General features: G+C 39.3%; 1 protein-coding gene across 20 annotated transcripts in view; it reads left to right on the top strand.

Annotated features, from left to right (window-relative positions):
- LOC106834680 (EGF-like and EMI domain-containing protein 1) overlaps positions 1-16,871 on the top strand; it is a 586,744-nt gene that overhangs the window by 158,709 nt on the left and 411,164 nt on the right. The gene's annotated exons all lie outside the window — the stretch shown is intronic.

Raw genomic sequence — 16,871 nt, 5'->3', positions numbered from 1 at the left:
GGGAGGCGGGTATGTGTTCAGTCTGTGTCTTACACTGGACAAGCAGAATGTGTCTTGAAGTAAATTTGGTTTTATATGGGAAGAATCTGAAAACTCTTCTTTACCTTTTACCCAGTGATGCCACTTCAGGGAACAATCCTGATGAACATAAGCTGACATGCAGAAACAGATTTGTGTTTATAGCAAATTATAAGAACATGTAAAACCAAAAATCCAATATAGAAGGATGATTTATGTGGAGTATGATTTACCCATTAGATAGCATATCATGATGCCATTGAAAAACGTGTCTGAGGTTCGTTCAAGTTATATGGAAAGTCTTTAAAATATACTGTTGAGTTAAAAACTGCATATAAAACTGCATATATAGAAGATAATCACAGATCTCTAAATAAAGAATTATGTATATTTATAGAAAGGGACAAGGATCAAATATGTCAAACTACCAGCTATAGTCAAATCTGAGAGGGGTCTTAAAATTTATTATATTTTCTTCTTTGTAGTTTTGAAACATATTTTTTAGTCTATGTAATGAATGTGTATTATTTTACATTGATAAATTATTTAAGATATCTTAAAGATAAATTCCATGTTTATATGCTTGGTCCTTGAGAGGAGTATCCTTCCTCTCTTCTTTACCCCTATCAATACCACTCTGTAATGTGATAGCACTTATTATACATCATTTGGAAGTTATCTCTTTGTGTCTGTTTCCCCAGCACAAGTTGACTGTAAGTTCTTTGAAGGTAGGACCAATATCACCCTTTTTTTAAATATAGTATTTAGCAAAGAATAGATGCCCAGATTATTTTTGTCCCCATATGTCTCAAAAGATGGACTGTGGACCCTGGGTGCTCCCAAGACATGTTCCAGCATTCTGTGAGGGCAAATTATTTTCGTAATAATACTGAGGCTAAATCTTAGTACTGGCCTTTTTCAGTGTGGTGACAATTGCACTGATTGTACAAACTAAAAATAGGTAAAATGGCACCTTGACACAAATGAAGGCAGTGGCCCTGACCTGTACTCATAGTCACTGTATTCTTCATTGCTGTCACTCATTGATAGTAAGAAAAAAAAAAAAGGTTGCAAGTTTCACTTAATATCTTTGACGAAAATGTAAAAGTTGCTAATTATGTTAAATCATGACTCTTGAATACATGACTTTTTAATATTCTTGTGATAAAAAATGAGATGTTTGTAAAACGTGCTTCTGTTGCATTGGTAAAAAACCCGTTTCAAATACAAGGCAGACCAATGGACTTCAATGTAACAGACTACACAGAGTTCGTTGATATGGCTTCAGATTGCACGCTGCAGCTGACCTTTAAGAAACAACCACTTGTTAACTTTTGAGGTAGTATCAAAGAAGAACATCCATAATTACGGTAAAAGGCTATTAAAGTATTCTCCCTTTCTTAATAACATATCTCTAGGTAGCTAGATTGTCATTATATACTTCAAACAAACAACCTATTGCAACAGATTGAATGCGGAAGCAGATATAAAAATCTGTCTTCTTGAGGCCAGCCCGGTGGCTCAGCGGTTAAGTGAGTTCACTGGTTCAGATCCCAGGTGCAGACATGGCACCGCTTGGCAAACCATGCTGTGGTAGGCATCCCACATATAAAGTAGAGGAAGATGGGCACGGATGTTAGCTCACAGCCAGTCTTCCTCAGCAAAAAGAGGAGTATTGGCAGCAGATGTTAGTTCAGGGCTCATCTTCCTCAAAAAAAAGAAAAAATCTGTCTTCTCTTAAGTCAGAACATTCAAGATATTTACAAAAATATAAAATATGACATTATTCTCACTATTTTTTGGACAATATAGTTATTTTTAATTAAAAATGTGTTATGACATGTAATGAGTTTATTATTTGTTATAATTTAAATGACTAAATGTTTTTTTAAATTCTCAATTTAAATTTCTAATATGGTGAATACTGATAGACATAACCCACATAGACAGAAACTCTGGGTTCTTCAATAATCTTTAAAATTGTAAAAAGAGTGTTCAGTATTTCCACAGTTTGTTTCTTTTAACTTATTGTTATAAGTATAAGGTGTCAAGTGTCTTGCCCAAAGCAACCTGCTACTAAAGGGCAGAGGCAGGATTAGAACTCAGGTCTGGTTGCTCCAAAGCCCTTCCTTAGCGTTTCTACATTCAGTCTTTGAAGGCTAATGGGCCTTTTCAGATCCCTGTCAATATCTCATCCTAAATAATTTCTTTCTTGATTATCACTTTCATCAATCGGGCATCCAGCAGGTTCTCAGTAATGATGGAGCGTATTTCTGAGTAAAGCTTTTGAGGAATCCTGTACACATTTCTGAAATATCCTGACATCCCCAGCAGTTATCCACCATTCTTTCTTCAGACAGAGTTGACTTTCTGTTATCACACCTGTGCCTATTCAGGCTTTCAGACAGTCTGTAAACTCTTTTTTCATTTCTTTGTCTCTTCCAGATCTGAATGTTCTCAATTCTTAGTGAGCATGTTTTCGCAATTGCTGTTAACAATTGCTATTGTAGGTTACAAGTAAAACAGGTATTGTTAAGTGGCTTCTGTAATTTTCTACTAATCACTGTTATAATATATCTTATGCACTAGTAACAATCAGTATTGAAATTTCAATATTCCTGTACGGCACTTATTGTGACAGTTCAGTCTCCAGTGGCTTGTAATAGTTCCCCTATGCTTATAGTTTCAGTTTTCACATGAAAATCTGCCAAATTATGGGATGGACAAATACAGCTTTTTTCCCAAGCCATGAATTATGCAGCTCTGCAGTTACTGCTGGCACTTCTGGGAATTTATTCCCTCTAGCATATCCATCCCAGGTGGATCACTGTCTTTCTTCCTGCCAAACCCCTCCCTCTGCCCGGACTTGTGCTTAGTTTTCCGTTTGTGGTCCCCAGAGCTCTGTCAGCCTTTGTAGTGCATTTGTAATAATTAGAAAAAGGTGCTCCTTCCTCAGGACAGATGTGGTCCTGAAACAGAGGTCCATGAGTGGGTCCCACTCATTCCCTCTGCCAGGCCCTTGTGAAGACCACACTTCATGACTCTGAACGACCTCTGAGAGTTCACACTGGGAAATTGGTGCAGAAGTTTTGTGACACTGATTTTGAACACCACCACAACATTCCACATGCCTTCTGAGTGGTCTCCCACTTTCTGGGTAAGAATGCAAACCATACTCTGTAATTTTCAAAGGCAAATGTCATCTTTGCCACTTACATATCTGATCTCTATTAAAAAAGATGTATTACTTCAATGCAACATACCTGTGTGTTTCAAGCACTTACTCCCTGTGACTTGTCTGCTCTCCAGATTTTTACAAAAAAGTCTAGATGTCATTTTGCTGTGTTTAATCATCAATCCAGAGAGATGCTATGGAGCTTAAATAAAATGAATGTCCTCAGGGATTGGCCATCATTTGTGTCCTCTCTCTAGAATCTTTCTGTCCTTTTTTTTTTCTCTGCTACATTTTCTTGCATTTCGGTATCAACCCTTGCTTGCCTGGACCCTTCCCAGTTGGTGATTTCTTGACCCTGACAGTTCCATCTATCTTTCTGGCCTCCGGATCTTGGATTTCTCCACCTGGCAAATTTCCATGGGGAGATCTATTGGCAACATTATCCTCACTTTAAGAGGCCTGATGGCTTTCTCTTGTAGATACTTCAGTGTAGGCAGTCTGTACCACATCTAGATTGTTCCTGGATGTGAATGTAGAGGTGCCCAGTATAGATTCTTCTGGATTCTCAAGCCTGAGTAAAGTCAGACCCCCAGGGAGCCATATATTTGGACCTCATGGAAATGGTTTCACTCTGTGCTTTAACATAATGCTTTTAACTTTACTGAGAGTTAGATTAAGATATATTCGTATGAAGAAGGTTTCTGCAGTTTTTATTAGTAGCTTGTGAGAAGACGTTGCCCATTACTTTCTTTTTTGGTCATCCTTACATAAAAATTCACGTGATAAATTTATCTTAAAATATGCTGGATAAAGTTTGTCTTCTCTAATGAAATGGTACTCATAGATTATTACATAATGAATAGTGACTAGTTTGTCATATTTCGTGTTTTGCATTGTGCACTAGAAGGCGTGAAGGTATGTGTTGTGTTCATTTTGCTGTAAGTATACTTTGACTAGGTTTATTTGATACTCATTTATTTTATGTTTATGAGATTCCTTAACTCGAGCCGATGACTTAAATTTTGCCATGATTTTCTGCCTTGCTTCATTCCAACCTAAGACCTAAGCACAGAAATATAGAAATGGTGATAACAGAACAAGAGCCATGTAATAAAAAGAGGAAATAGTAATAGAGACCCTGCAGGGTATAGAGAAAATAAAGGAAATTAGAGATAATAAAGTAAGCTAATTTTATCTGGGCCAGTGATAGTCAGTATAACTCCAAATCATCTTTTCTCCAACACATGGAGTACTTCCACCAGCTTTACTTCTCCCTCAAGGGCATTACGGTCTTCTCATCAGGACTCCTGATAAGTGGACTCAGATGATGGCTTCACCTTGAAGTCTTTCCATTCTGGCCCATCCTACTTGGGCATTAGAGGGAGCATCACAGAAGGAAGAAAGTGGTACTCAGCAGTAGTTTCCAAGGCACAGACCTAATGGAGATTGCTGTGGCACCAAAATGTATAAAGATGCATATGACTGATGATAGGTAGAGGGGTGTGGATCTTGTCAGTACTACCTGTCTTATTGCATGAGGAGTTTATAGACTGAATTCATTTTTTCCGTGCCATATTTTATTCATCTTTGTTGGTGCCTTATGATTGCTTTTTAGTTGCGAAAGAAACCCACTCCTTTCTTTTCTTTTCCTCTTCAGCCGTCTTTTAGAGGGCCCAGGAACTCCCTCTGAGGCCACTGCTCTTAGATGATCTTTATGTCACAGCTTAGATTATTTTTCATAGTTGATTATTGTTTTTAATGAAGTGAGATGCCGGAAATATTTCTGAAATAGGAGACTGTGGCACACAAGAGTTAAGTGTCTAGCAGAGCTTCCCAGCGAGGAGAGCCAGAGTGAGAAGTCACAGCTGTGAGTGATGAGTCGGTGCTTATCTCCGGAGCCTTGTGGTACAGGTTTCTAGCCTGTTTCTTGACATTTCTGTGGACTTGTTTCTAACCTTGATAGTCACAGTGTCGGAGGGGGCAGGGGAAGGAGGTGAGCTAAGTAAATAACAGTCTAATACATACCATCTCTCATTTTTTAGATGAACTGTTATGATCTGTAATGTATTCCTACAAAAGGAAATAACATAGAAATTCGGATAATCACCATGTGCAAATTGCACTTTTAATCTCCTATATATATATGTATATATGAGAGTATGTATGCTTTTATTTTTCTCTACTCTATCCCCACATCCCTCCTGACAAAACTGAAATGTATGTTAGGTGTTCTGTGCTTGGTCGTGGCTACTGCCATTTTCAAAAAATTTTCATTAAATTTTTTTTTTCAAAATTTGTTGCTTTGAAAGGCCCCCTGGGGTTATGTAGAGTGTAGATCTACACAATTATTATCTGCTGTCAGCACAACTGAATAGGTAGGAGGGAATAATTATAAACTCCCTGGTGCCATAAGCTACTTCTGAACATACTGCAATATATACTGGATTCATTTTAAAGTGGTTGTAACTGAATGAATCACAGCCTTTTGGGGATAGGATAATAGATAGTATATTAAGACTGTGTAAAGTCTGTAAGAAGTCAGTATATTAAAATCTGTCAGGAAAGGTCATCTTTGACTATGGGTTAATATCTGTCGTCAGTGCCTTAGATGGTGCCAATATGTATTGGCCCTTATCTTCCACATGGCTCAACGCAGGAAATGAGATCTGAAACTTTAGCTGAAGGGGTATGAACCAGATTGCCAAACTTCTTGGTGAAGAGAAGTTTCTGCTATTTTTTTTTTAATGATTCTGGGTATTTTAGTGTTGAGGTGTATATAGGATTCTTTGGACTTTTGGACTCAGAGAGAAAAAGGATATACCCTTTTCCTCTCACCCTACCCCCAACCAATTACCTTCGGTGAGGTATCAGCTGTGTTTTGCTAATGAGCATTGCCGGAGGACGTTCTGGAAGCTCACTGAACTCAGGGACTTGTAAGAGTCACAGTGGAATCAGACAACCTGTCAGTCTGTTTATGCGTGTGTGTGCTGGCGTTTTCTTTGCAAGGTGTGCAAACCAATTAGAGTGAGGCTCTCTTAGAACATTTTTGAAAGGGTGGACAGTTCTAATGTTTGGCGTGGGCATCTGTTGTACTGGGAGAGTGAGATCAACAATTTTATGATCAACTTTTGGAGGAAAATTTAGGGTGAAGGTAAAAACCAAGTTTTGTTTAACAAGGATTAGCAGAGAAAATTATCTGAGACCCATATCTCGGTGCAGTTTGAAAGTTCAAAAGAATGAGGACAAACATGTTTCTGTGACCATGCTTTTCATTAAGTGCCTATTGTTTTTATAATTAGTTCATTATAGAGGAGAGATGTGAATAGTGACCTCTGTCCAGTCTGGCTCATGAAAAACAAATGGACTGATTTCTTCCGGGCAATGTGATCAATTACCAGTAATGAAGCTGAAATGAATTATCCTGATATGCCTTTGCACATTTTATTTTGCAACGAAATCAGTGCCTTATACAGTTAGAGAGTAGGCTAGGGCTTAGTATTAGTTAGCACCATAATGTTCTGCTTTCCAAGCCTACTCTTCCCAAATCAGGATATACTGTCAGATAAATTCCGCTGGTGCCTTGAGGAGGAATCAGGTGAATATGGGGCAGAAACAGTAGCGTTCCATTTTGAAGGTTTCCTACTATGTGAATAGCAGCCAGTTATAGAATAGGTATCCGTCAGCAGTTTTATTTTAATTCTTTGCTGTATAAGAACCTCAGGGAGGAAATGTTCTTGTATGTAGTGAAGAGTTCTTTTTTTCTGAATTGTACAATGATTGAAAATTGTGGCCATCACTACTTGTATTTTTGCTATTTGCAATTATGATAAAAAGTGATGGCAATAATATTTAGAAGTTGATGCTGAAGATCTATAAACATTTATTGCAAAAGCTAGTACTTAGTGTCAGTCTTTTAGAATTACTGCTACCACGTCCCATTGGAAAACTAACAAGGATTTGTAACAATGGATGGTACGTGGATTTGGTCGTCTCCTTTTTTGTCGGTTTCCCTCTGGCTGGAAATGTTGGAGATAGTAACTACAACCTTCTACTTAAGAGACATAGGACAAATTCCAATCTCACTCTAGTTGTGTGTGTCCTGTTTCCTGCTTGGACCAAAACCTACTTTAAAAAACTCATGTATTTGCTATGTTATAGTAGCAATGTGAAAATAAAAGGTCTATAAAGAGCTAACCTCATTATATACTTCTGATAGTTTGAGTGAGAAAATTTTGGGGTCTTTTAGCTCCTGGTCTGTCATTACTGCAGGATGAGTTAATAACACATGTATTGATTTAGTGCCCTCATTTATAGGTGTCTCTTATTAAAATTGTGAATGACATTGTAGCAGATCATAGTGTTTCATAGTGGAAAGAGTTGAGTAATTGTCACCAGTAGACCCAGTCTGAGTCTTTGTGGTTCTATCATGTATTAGCTATGTGATCATCAGAGAGTTGTCTAACTTCTAGAATATAGTCTCCTGATCTATTCCATTAGATTTTTGTGCTAAACAATCTTAAAATCACTTCTAGCTCTAATATTCTATGCTTTAGTGATTGTTAACTGTAATCATTCATTAATATACTCAGAAGAATATATTTAGAGTCACCTGGGTACCAGGACTTTACTAGTACCATCTACTAGTACCATTTAATAAAATTATAAATGAGTAGCAACAAGCTCTATTTTTCAGGAGCTTCCAGCCTAGAGGAGAAGGCTGACAGGTAAATAACTAACTATAGTTATTTATTAGTGAGACCCATTTGCTTGTCTACCTCTGGGAGTCTTGTTTAAGGGGATACCTCAGCCTGCAAACCTCAGAGGTCTTCTGGGAAAACAGATGAAAAAGACCTAGGATCTGACCCTCTGGCTGTTGGATTCTTCTTTATGGCAGTTTTCGGATTAGGCAAGGAGTTCATCCTGGGATACAATAGGTGCCCCACCTGTATCTTAAAAAGCATGTCAATTTTCAGAGTTGACAGATATTTTGGTGTGACTCTGGATGATACCCCTCAAAATGTCCTCCACCATAACTCTGAAGAGGTGTCCAGTTTTACCAAGAGAGATAACTGAAAAAAAGCCAACTTCAGGAATGGTGGCCTTTGGAGAACCTAATGGAAGAGCTGCTACACCGGTGGAAACAGGAGTTTGCCTTTGCTGTGAGTGGCATGATTGGATTAATAGCTATGGAAACAATAGCCCAGAAATGGGATCTCGGCCAGTCTCCAGGCAAGAAGTGCCAATGCCTTCAGTGGGAGCCCTCAGGTAGTATACCTGCAGAATAAAAGGAAACATTTAAATTTAATGATCTTAAAATTTTTTGTGTGCCATAGCCTATGTAAGAGGGCCAAAAAATCCTTTTCTCCCTCCCATCCCCCGATTCAACTTTCCACTTATAAAGTTTGACATTTTTCCCTATATTTAATCAGAACTAACATGGCTTTCAGTGTAGGACATGCCGTTATTTTAGGTATCACTAAGACAGAAAAATATATCAAGTAAACTAAGGTTATGTTATCACTTCACTTTATTTTATATGCAGTGAAGAGGTCTTTAAAAGGCCTCTCCTCTGCGTGCTAGGTGAGATTCCTGATTCTGTCTTACCCAATTTAAAACAAAGAAGAGTCTAAAATGGTTGCACTACCTCAACTGGCAGATATCAGAGCCAAGCAACAGTGCAAAGAAATCTACCTGGTCCTGCAGCGTGTTTGCTGGGCATAAAACTCCCACATTTACAGGCTTGGGGCTCTCGGATTGGTTTGGAAAGGGAAGGATGGCAAAAAGGAAGAGCTCTAATCTCACAGGGGGAAGGATTGGGGAAGTGGTGACAGAGCAATTTGAAGTTGCCAGAAAAGACCAAACATTTATAAGATGTACCCTGATTTCAGAGTTATTAAAGTGTGAAAAAGAAAAAGTGGATCTTACAACAGAGGAAATAAGATGTGTATGTGTGGTGCAATGGGGGGAGCTTTATCACGTCATCAGGTATTGCATGTTGAAGAGAACTAGGCCATGCTGAAAAATGAAAATTGATGGAACTGTGCTTCATTCTTCTCTGTGAATGAGAAGGGAGAGAAAAAGAGAACAGAGAGGCAGGCTCACTGTCTTCTTTGAGGACAAGCTTCTGAGTTGATTTTCAGCTCATTTGGAGAACTTAATAGTGGTCAAGGATCTGATGTAGACAATCATTTGGTGATTCTAAGCCCATCAGGATGCCTAAAAGTCATCTGGGGCTAGTGAGAAAAGAAACTTAGGATCTAAGTGGTGTGGCAGATGAAGGATCTAAGTTAAAAATTATTGTCATTTTTATTTTTGTTGGAATTCATGTACTTCATTGGCTTGTCTCAGGTTTTTTTGGCCCGTGGAATCACGGATGACATGATAGAGGGGAATGATAATGTATCTTCCGGTAATTTCCAGCCCCCTACCTTTGAATAAAACTTTTGTGTGCATAAGAATTAGTGGAGAGCTTGTTAAAAAATGCTGAGTCCATAAGTTTGGTGTGCTCCACTTTGGCAGCCTGGGCTTGTGGGTTCAGACCCTGGGCATGGACCTATACGACTCGTCAGCCCCCACATATAAAGTAGAGGAAGACTGGCACAGATGATAGTTCAGGGCTCATCTTCCTTAGCGAAAAAGAAACAAACAAACAAAAAACTCAGTCCAATCCCAGAGACAAAAAAACAAACAGAAAAACTCAGGCCCCAATCCCAGAGATTTGGGAGTTCAGTAAGGGGATATGGGCCTGGAATTTGTATTTTTAAAAAGCATTCCAGCTATTTGTAATAAAGATGGTGCAGGTGTTACATTTGAGAAACATGCTTTCATGGCTACTAGTAAATTGTTTTATTTAGATGGTCCTCTCTCCATCCCTACTATTCCTCAGTTAAAAGTTTCCTTTTTTCTCTAAGAATCCTCAGAATCAGAAAGACTTTTTCCCCCACAGGAATTCTCCTCAGTGACAGATCAAGAACACTATCTTTGGCCCACTTTAAAGCAGATGGGCATTTCAAAAAATATACATTAACACATTTTCTTTGCATAGAAATATACTTCCTCCTAAAATTGTTTAGATTCCACATGATGGAGGCAAGCTAAGTGCCTAGAAATACTTTTCATTACTCCTGGCATCCAGTCACTGCTGGGCTGATCAATTGCAACAAACATTTCAACCTGCAATGTGCCTTCGTCTTGAAGGCTACCAAGACACCAGTCAGTCTTTTCTGAAAAATAACAGAAGATCCATTCATGCGTTAAATTATTTGCTTGGTATTGCATTCTGAGAGAAGAAGAAAACATATGATGACATTGTTAATTGGATGACACAAGCATGTGTGATAATGCTCAAGCACAATGTGCATAGTAACTAAGGTGGATGGTTGTGTGCTGTGGGTGGAATTATGTCAGCTGGCTTTTAGCCCATTGGCAAAAGGTTTGGACCATTTGTGTTGGATAATTTGATGCTGGATTGAAGAGAATTTGTTTTCCTTCAAGAAGGAAATGATGCGTGCAATATTCCATATGTAATTCTTTGAATAAGAAATAATTGAACTACACATTAACCAACTATTTGCATTTAATTAGCAATGGTTTCTGCTACTGTAATGTTTCTTTTAAGTAAATGTTTGGAAGTATGTTTGTCTTATTTATTAACTTTTTAAAGATGTTGCCATACCTCAATGCTTCTGAAGGGTTATGTAAATATTCTGCTCAGCATCATAGGCTTGCATTTCCTCATCTGAGGGCTTGCACTAGGTGCTGTGTAGTACTCTCACTGGCACTGACACACCATTGTAGTTATGTGAATGGTCTTATGTAGCGTTGCAATCAGTTCCAATTTAGTTTGTATTTCTTTTAGGAAAGATGCATGGGAAGATGTTGTAAAGCAGGCTCTCTTCAAGCTAGGTTCTTGGACTACTTGCTTTGGACTCATCTAGGACGCTGGCTGAAAATGTAGATTTCATTGGTGCTGTAGACTGAATTATGCTCCCCTCCCCCGCAAACCACCCAATTCATGTATTGAAGCTCTAACCTTCAGTGTGACTGTATTTGGAGTTAGGGATTTTTGGAGGTAATTAATGCTAAGTGTGGTCGTATGGGTGGGGTCCTAAAATATTAGGATCGATGGCCTTATATGAGGAAGAAGAGAGAGCTCTCTCTTTCCACATGCACTGAGGAAAGGTCATGTGAGGACGCAGCAAGAAGGGGCCCAGCTGGAAGCCAGAAAGAGAACTCTCACCAGGAACCAAATCACCAAATCAGTCGGCACCTTGATCTTGGACTTCCCAGCCTCCAGAACTGTAAGAAAATAAATTTCTATTGTTTAAGCCATCCAGTCGATGGTATTTTGTTATTGCAGCCAGAACTGACTAAGACACTTGGTTCTACCCCAGTTTTCCTAGACCCAAAATACCAGAAATGAGATGACTCAGGAATCTGTAATATAAAGAAGCCCTTATCCCTGACACATAGGCAGCCAATTTACCGTGAGCATGTAGGAGAAGATAGGTGGTGTCACAGCAGCGGGATGACAGGGGTTGGGGAGTGAGGAATGGTGGGAGTATTTGGTCTTAAGATTTAAGCGTCTGAGTGTCCAAGGCCCCCAGCAGGGCTGGGGACTTGATGGTAGACTATAGTCTCTGCTCCGATGGCCAATCAAACCTATTGATGGTGTATGGAAAATCTTGATGGCTTCTACAAGAAGTCAGCCACACCCTGAGCCAATCTTGCGTACCAGGGCATGTGAGGCCAGATGTGCAGCCTCAAAATCTGGTGGATATCAGGACTTTGAACTTTATTTCTCCCATGCAGAGTTGTATATAATGTGAGAGCTGTCTAGGGTAAAATTGTTAAGGATGAGAGACTGAATTTGATACTACAGGTGTCTCTGAGGGTAATTTGTCCCTGTCCAGGCTCTTGGTATCTTTATACTGCCCCTGACACAATCCTCTCAGACAGTGTTTCTTGTTCGAGATCTTGTTTCCTTTTCTATTTTGTCCTCTCCACTCCCGCAGAACTTGGGCATGTACCTGTGTGCCCACACTCACTCTCAACATCCTCACAGTGAACTTGTCGTGGCCAATGGATAAACTAATCATTGCAAATATATTAATGGATTCACAGGTGATGACTTTTCAGGTAACTTATTTACATTTTAACAGAGAGCCTTCAAGAGGCAAAGCCTCAGAATGCCAAGGAGTCATTCTACTGACAAGATTTTCAGGCCATTTTCCTCTCAGATTATCACGTAGGCAGCGGTCTCATTGACTTAAGTTCAGGAACTACCTAACTCAAAGGTATAAATAAAACAGAGCCAAATCAGTTCTATTCAAGGTCATAAAAAGTGATAAAAGAGACCTACTGTCGCCTGGCCCAAGACGCACATGTGCCTGGATGCTATCCCTTCCTGTTCCTGTTTGTTCAAGGACCATATTTTATCAAAATTCTCATTCTCTCTCTCTCCCTGTCTCTTTGTCCCCTTAGCCCCTTTTCTGTGTGCCTTTCCTTTTAAACTTGTTCAAATCTCTCTCCTCTTAAGAACCAACTCCAGTCCTGCATCCCCTTCTCCCTCTGTGCTCTTGAGCCAAATGTCTAGAAAAATGAATGTATAGAATCGCTGTCCCTATGTTTTATCTCCTACTCATTCTTTAATCTGGCTTCTGCTTACAACTCTCACCCTTCATACATCTCCAACTAAGGTCATCTAGGACTTCCTTTTTACTGAATTTAATCAACACTTCCTAATCTTTAGACCTTGAGAGACATTGCACACTGCTAACTATTCCCACATTATCTAAAACAACACCATCACAGCAATTGTATGTCTGCCACATCCAAAAGAGGAAAATTCTGGATTACACTCTAACAGCTATATGAATATGCCCTTGATCTCTAATCCCTTCTTCCCCTGGGCTCAAATCTGAGGATCAGAAACTGCTGGTAGGGGTGGTAGAGAAATGAAGCTAAGAGAGAAGGAAGAATCTTAGCATTCTCTCAGGGCCTTTGAAGATTTCCAAGTCTAAAGTAAGCTCCAACCAGGAGAGAGCAGCAGTGATCTTAAGGCGGGGTTTCTCAATCTCAGCACTATTGAGATTTGGGGACAGAAAATTCTTCGTTGTGGGTGGCTCTCTGGTGCATTGCACAGTCCTTAACATCAGCCCTGACCTCTACTCACTAGATGCCAGTAGCATTTCCTCTTCTCAATTGTGACAGCTAGAAATGTCTTCAGACACTGCCAATATTCCCTGAGGGCAGAATACCCCTCCTCTTCCACACTTCTCCCCACGCTGAGAACCACTGTTAAGGGAAATGCAGTTTGGAGTTTTAATTACTACACTGAAGAGGACATTCAAATTACTGAAATGAACTGTTCTGGTAACTAAAAGAGATAGAAGTTACAGAACCTGCCAAAACTTCATATGGTGGTAGAGAAACAAAGTTCAAAAAGATCCATACAAAAAAATAAATCTTTTTAGAATTTTACCCTCCTCTCGTCATCTTTTGGATAAAATTAAACCTATTTCCTTATCTCAAAGGGCAAATGTATGAGTTATAGTTTTCCCTAGACAGTTTCGTTCCAGCTTAATTATTAATAGAATCTCCTTTCATTCTCAAAAGTGTCCCATTTTGGATGACAAACTACGCATTCACCTACTGCCTGTTTTCTCAGCTACACTATGAGCCTCCGGAAGGAAGCTAATTCTTTCTTGTGCACTGATGTATCCCTATGATGCTGTCGTTGTGATGATTAATTTTGTGTCAGCTTGACTGGGCCAAGGGGGGCCCAGATTAAACATTATTTCTGGTGTGTCTGTGAGGATGTTTCTGAATGAGATTAGCATTTGAATCTGTGAACTCACAGTAGATTCGCAGGCTATTTTCCCAGTGTGGGTGGGCATCATCCACTCCATTGAGGGCCTAAATAGAACAAAAAGGCAGAAGAAGGAGGAGTTTGCACCTTTTTGCTTCCTACCTGCTGAGCTGGGATGTTGGTCTTCTCCTGCCCTTGGACTGGAATTCATACCATCTGCTTTCTCGGTTCTTAGGCCTTCAGACTCAAGCTAGAATTATGTCACCTATGTTCCTTGGTCTCCAGCTTGTAGATGGCAGAACATGGGACTTCTCGTCCTCCATACTTGTATGGGCCAATTGTGCCCAATAAATCTCTTCCTATGTGTATATCCTATTGCTTCTGTTTCTCTGGAGAACCCTGCCTAATATAGTCATGTAGTGGTCAATCAATAAGTATTTTTTGAACCTACAGTAAAAACAAAACTCATTTAATTATGTTACATAATCCATGAGCAAGATTGGCCTGACCCCTATGAAAATGAGGCAAGCATATGTACAGAGAGTTTCCCTCCGCAAGCCACGGTGCAGTTCAGAAGTCCTTTCTAGGAGATGGAGTTTTCTGGCTACGTTGCAGCCAGAGCACCTTGCCCAGATTCTAGGAGGGAAGTAGGCTGGGTACACACAGAATTGAATGCATTTCACTGCCTCTGCTCTACAAGCCTAATTATGTTTTGAAAAGATAATCATTATTCACAGTTTATACATTATTGGTAGGTCAGTTCATGTGATTTTTCGCACAGGGGAATAAATGAGTATATAGAATTTAGATAATAAATAATATTTCTTATACAAAAATACAGTGCCAAAGATGTATGCCTTAAAGAATTGTTCTAGGTTAACATCTTTGTTCCCTCATTCTTCTTTATTTGTCCTTCATCACTACTGAGCACGCACTGGCACACCCATACAGACACATACACACTCACAACAACTTTTACACACTTTACCTTAACTTTTCATTTTGAACTTCCCATTTTGGAGTGACTTGCTGAAGAAATTGAGAGCTCCTCTTCCTTTTGGAACAAATCAGGAATGATATGTAATTTGGGTGATAAAATTCTCATAAGAACAAGACAGCATAATTGAGATGCCCTTATCATCTCTTTGAAGAAAAGCTTAGCATCCTGAGATTGTGGCAAATATATATCTGCACTAATACCTTGAAAAATGCCCTAACCCCTCTGGAATTACTGAAATGTTTCCTTCCAAAAATAGTAGCAAGCTTCTGGAAAAATTTATGATTCAAGTAGGTTGAGAATGACATAATATTATTTTCCTGCTCTGGCTGGGAACAGGACTGGCTGTGCCAATCTTCCTCTTTTCTTTTTCCCCTCCCCAAAGCCCCAGTACATAGTTATATGTTCTAGTTGTAAGTCCTTCTAGTTCTTCTATGTGAGCCACTGCCACAGCATGGCTACTGACAGATGAGTGGTGTGGTTCTGTGCCTGGGAAATGAACCTGGGCTGCTGAAGCAGAGTGTGCTGAAATTTAACCACTAGGCCATCAGGGCTGGCTCTGGGAGCTTTTGCTTGTATTCATTTCTCATGCCCCTGTGAATCAGGTATTATTAGCCTCGTTGTATGTTTGAGTAAACTGTGATTCTGAGAGTTCAGGATTTAAACACAGGTCCTCCTGACTCTGAGCCATTGTATCTTCCAGTGTTTCATTAGGAGTCTTTTGGCCAAAATTAGAAAGTAAAGGAACAAATATTCTAACAAATTTATTACACTTAATGTGGGGAAATCCTTGTGAACTTGGACAAATTACATAAACACACTAAGCCTCTATTTTTTTTTTAATCTGCAGGCAAAGACAGTAAGAGTAACCATCTTATAAGACTGTTAAGAGACTAAAATTATATACTTACAGAGCTTTACAAGACCTCTGCACACGACAAGCGTTCAGTAACTTTATATTAAGAGGAGAGCTGCATTTTGATACATCTGTAAATTATTTTTAACATATAGGAAATAATTTGGAGACATTAATAATTCTTTAAAAATTATTCTGTTTTGTGCCATGACTAGGTATTTAAGAAGAATCTGTTACTTTCGCAGCAATGTGAAGGATGTCGTAGAGAACATACAGAAGCATCTTGTCTGCTGTTGAGCCACTTAGGTGTTGGCTACGAAGATAAAACACACACATAAGTTAGAGGACACCAAGTCGTGAGGTTCCACTCGCAAGTGCAATAGGAGTTTGGTGGAGGGAGAAATTATTGTGGGCCCTAAACTAAGATGCAATTGATGTTGTTAGTTGGCTCCTTAAGAAATGTAGAATGTGGAGAGGGAGACAGAGGAGGTGGAAGGGTGTTGATCATGAGCAGAGTTATGGAGGTGTGAAGAGCCAGGCCCTTTTGGGAGAAGCAACCAGACAGAGCCAATGATGCTGCCTTGCTGGAATAAAAAAGGGAAGAAAACTGTTTTTGAGTGGCTACTCTGTTAAGCACTTTATAGTTTTCCTTACAGAGATTTTGAGAAGTAAATTTGTAAACGAGGCCTATTTGGAAATCAATGCCCACTTTCTCCATTCCTTACAGCAATGCTTATAGTAGTGAAGGAAATGGGGAGCCTGAGGCAAAACCTAAACAGTGAACAGTCTCTTAGCGTGGGTTTTCTCGACATAAAGTAGCATATACAAAAATGCAAAGCCCCCAGGCCCCCCGAAATAGTTTATATTTACATGTGAAATAACCTAAACTGTGCATCTCCAAGTAGCCTCCCAGCTGACTCCTTGAACTTCCTTTCACCAAATGGGTGGAATCTAATCTTTATTAGACTGATGAGGCTCCATTGTTCGTCCCCCCAATATTTACCTATCATTGATG

Source organism: Equus asinus, chromosome 5, assembly GCF_041296235.1.
Source record: "Equus asinus isolate D_3611 breed Donkey chromosome 5, EquAss-T2T_v2, whole genome shotgun sequence".
NCBI classification, from domain to species: Eukaryota; Metazoa; Chordata; class Mammalia; order Perissodactyla; family Equidae; genus Equus; species Equus asinus.
The sequence above is the reverse complement of the archived record's forward strand: the minus strand, read 5'-3'. Positions and strand labels throughout refer to the sequence as shown.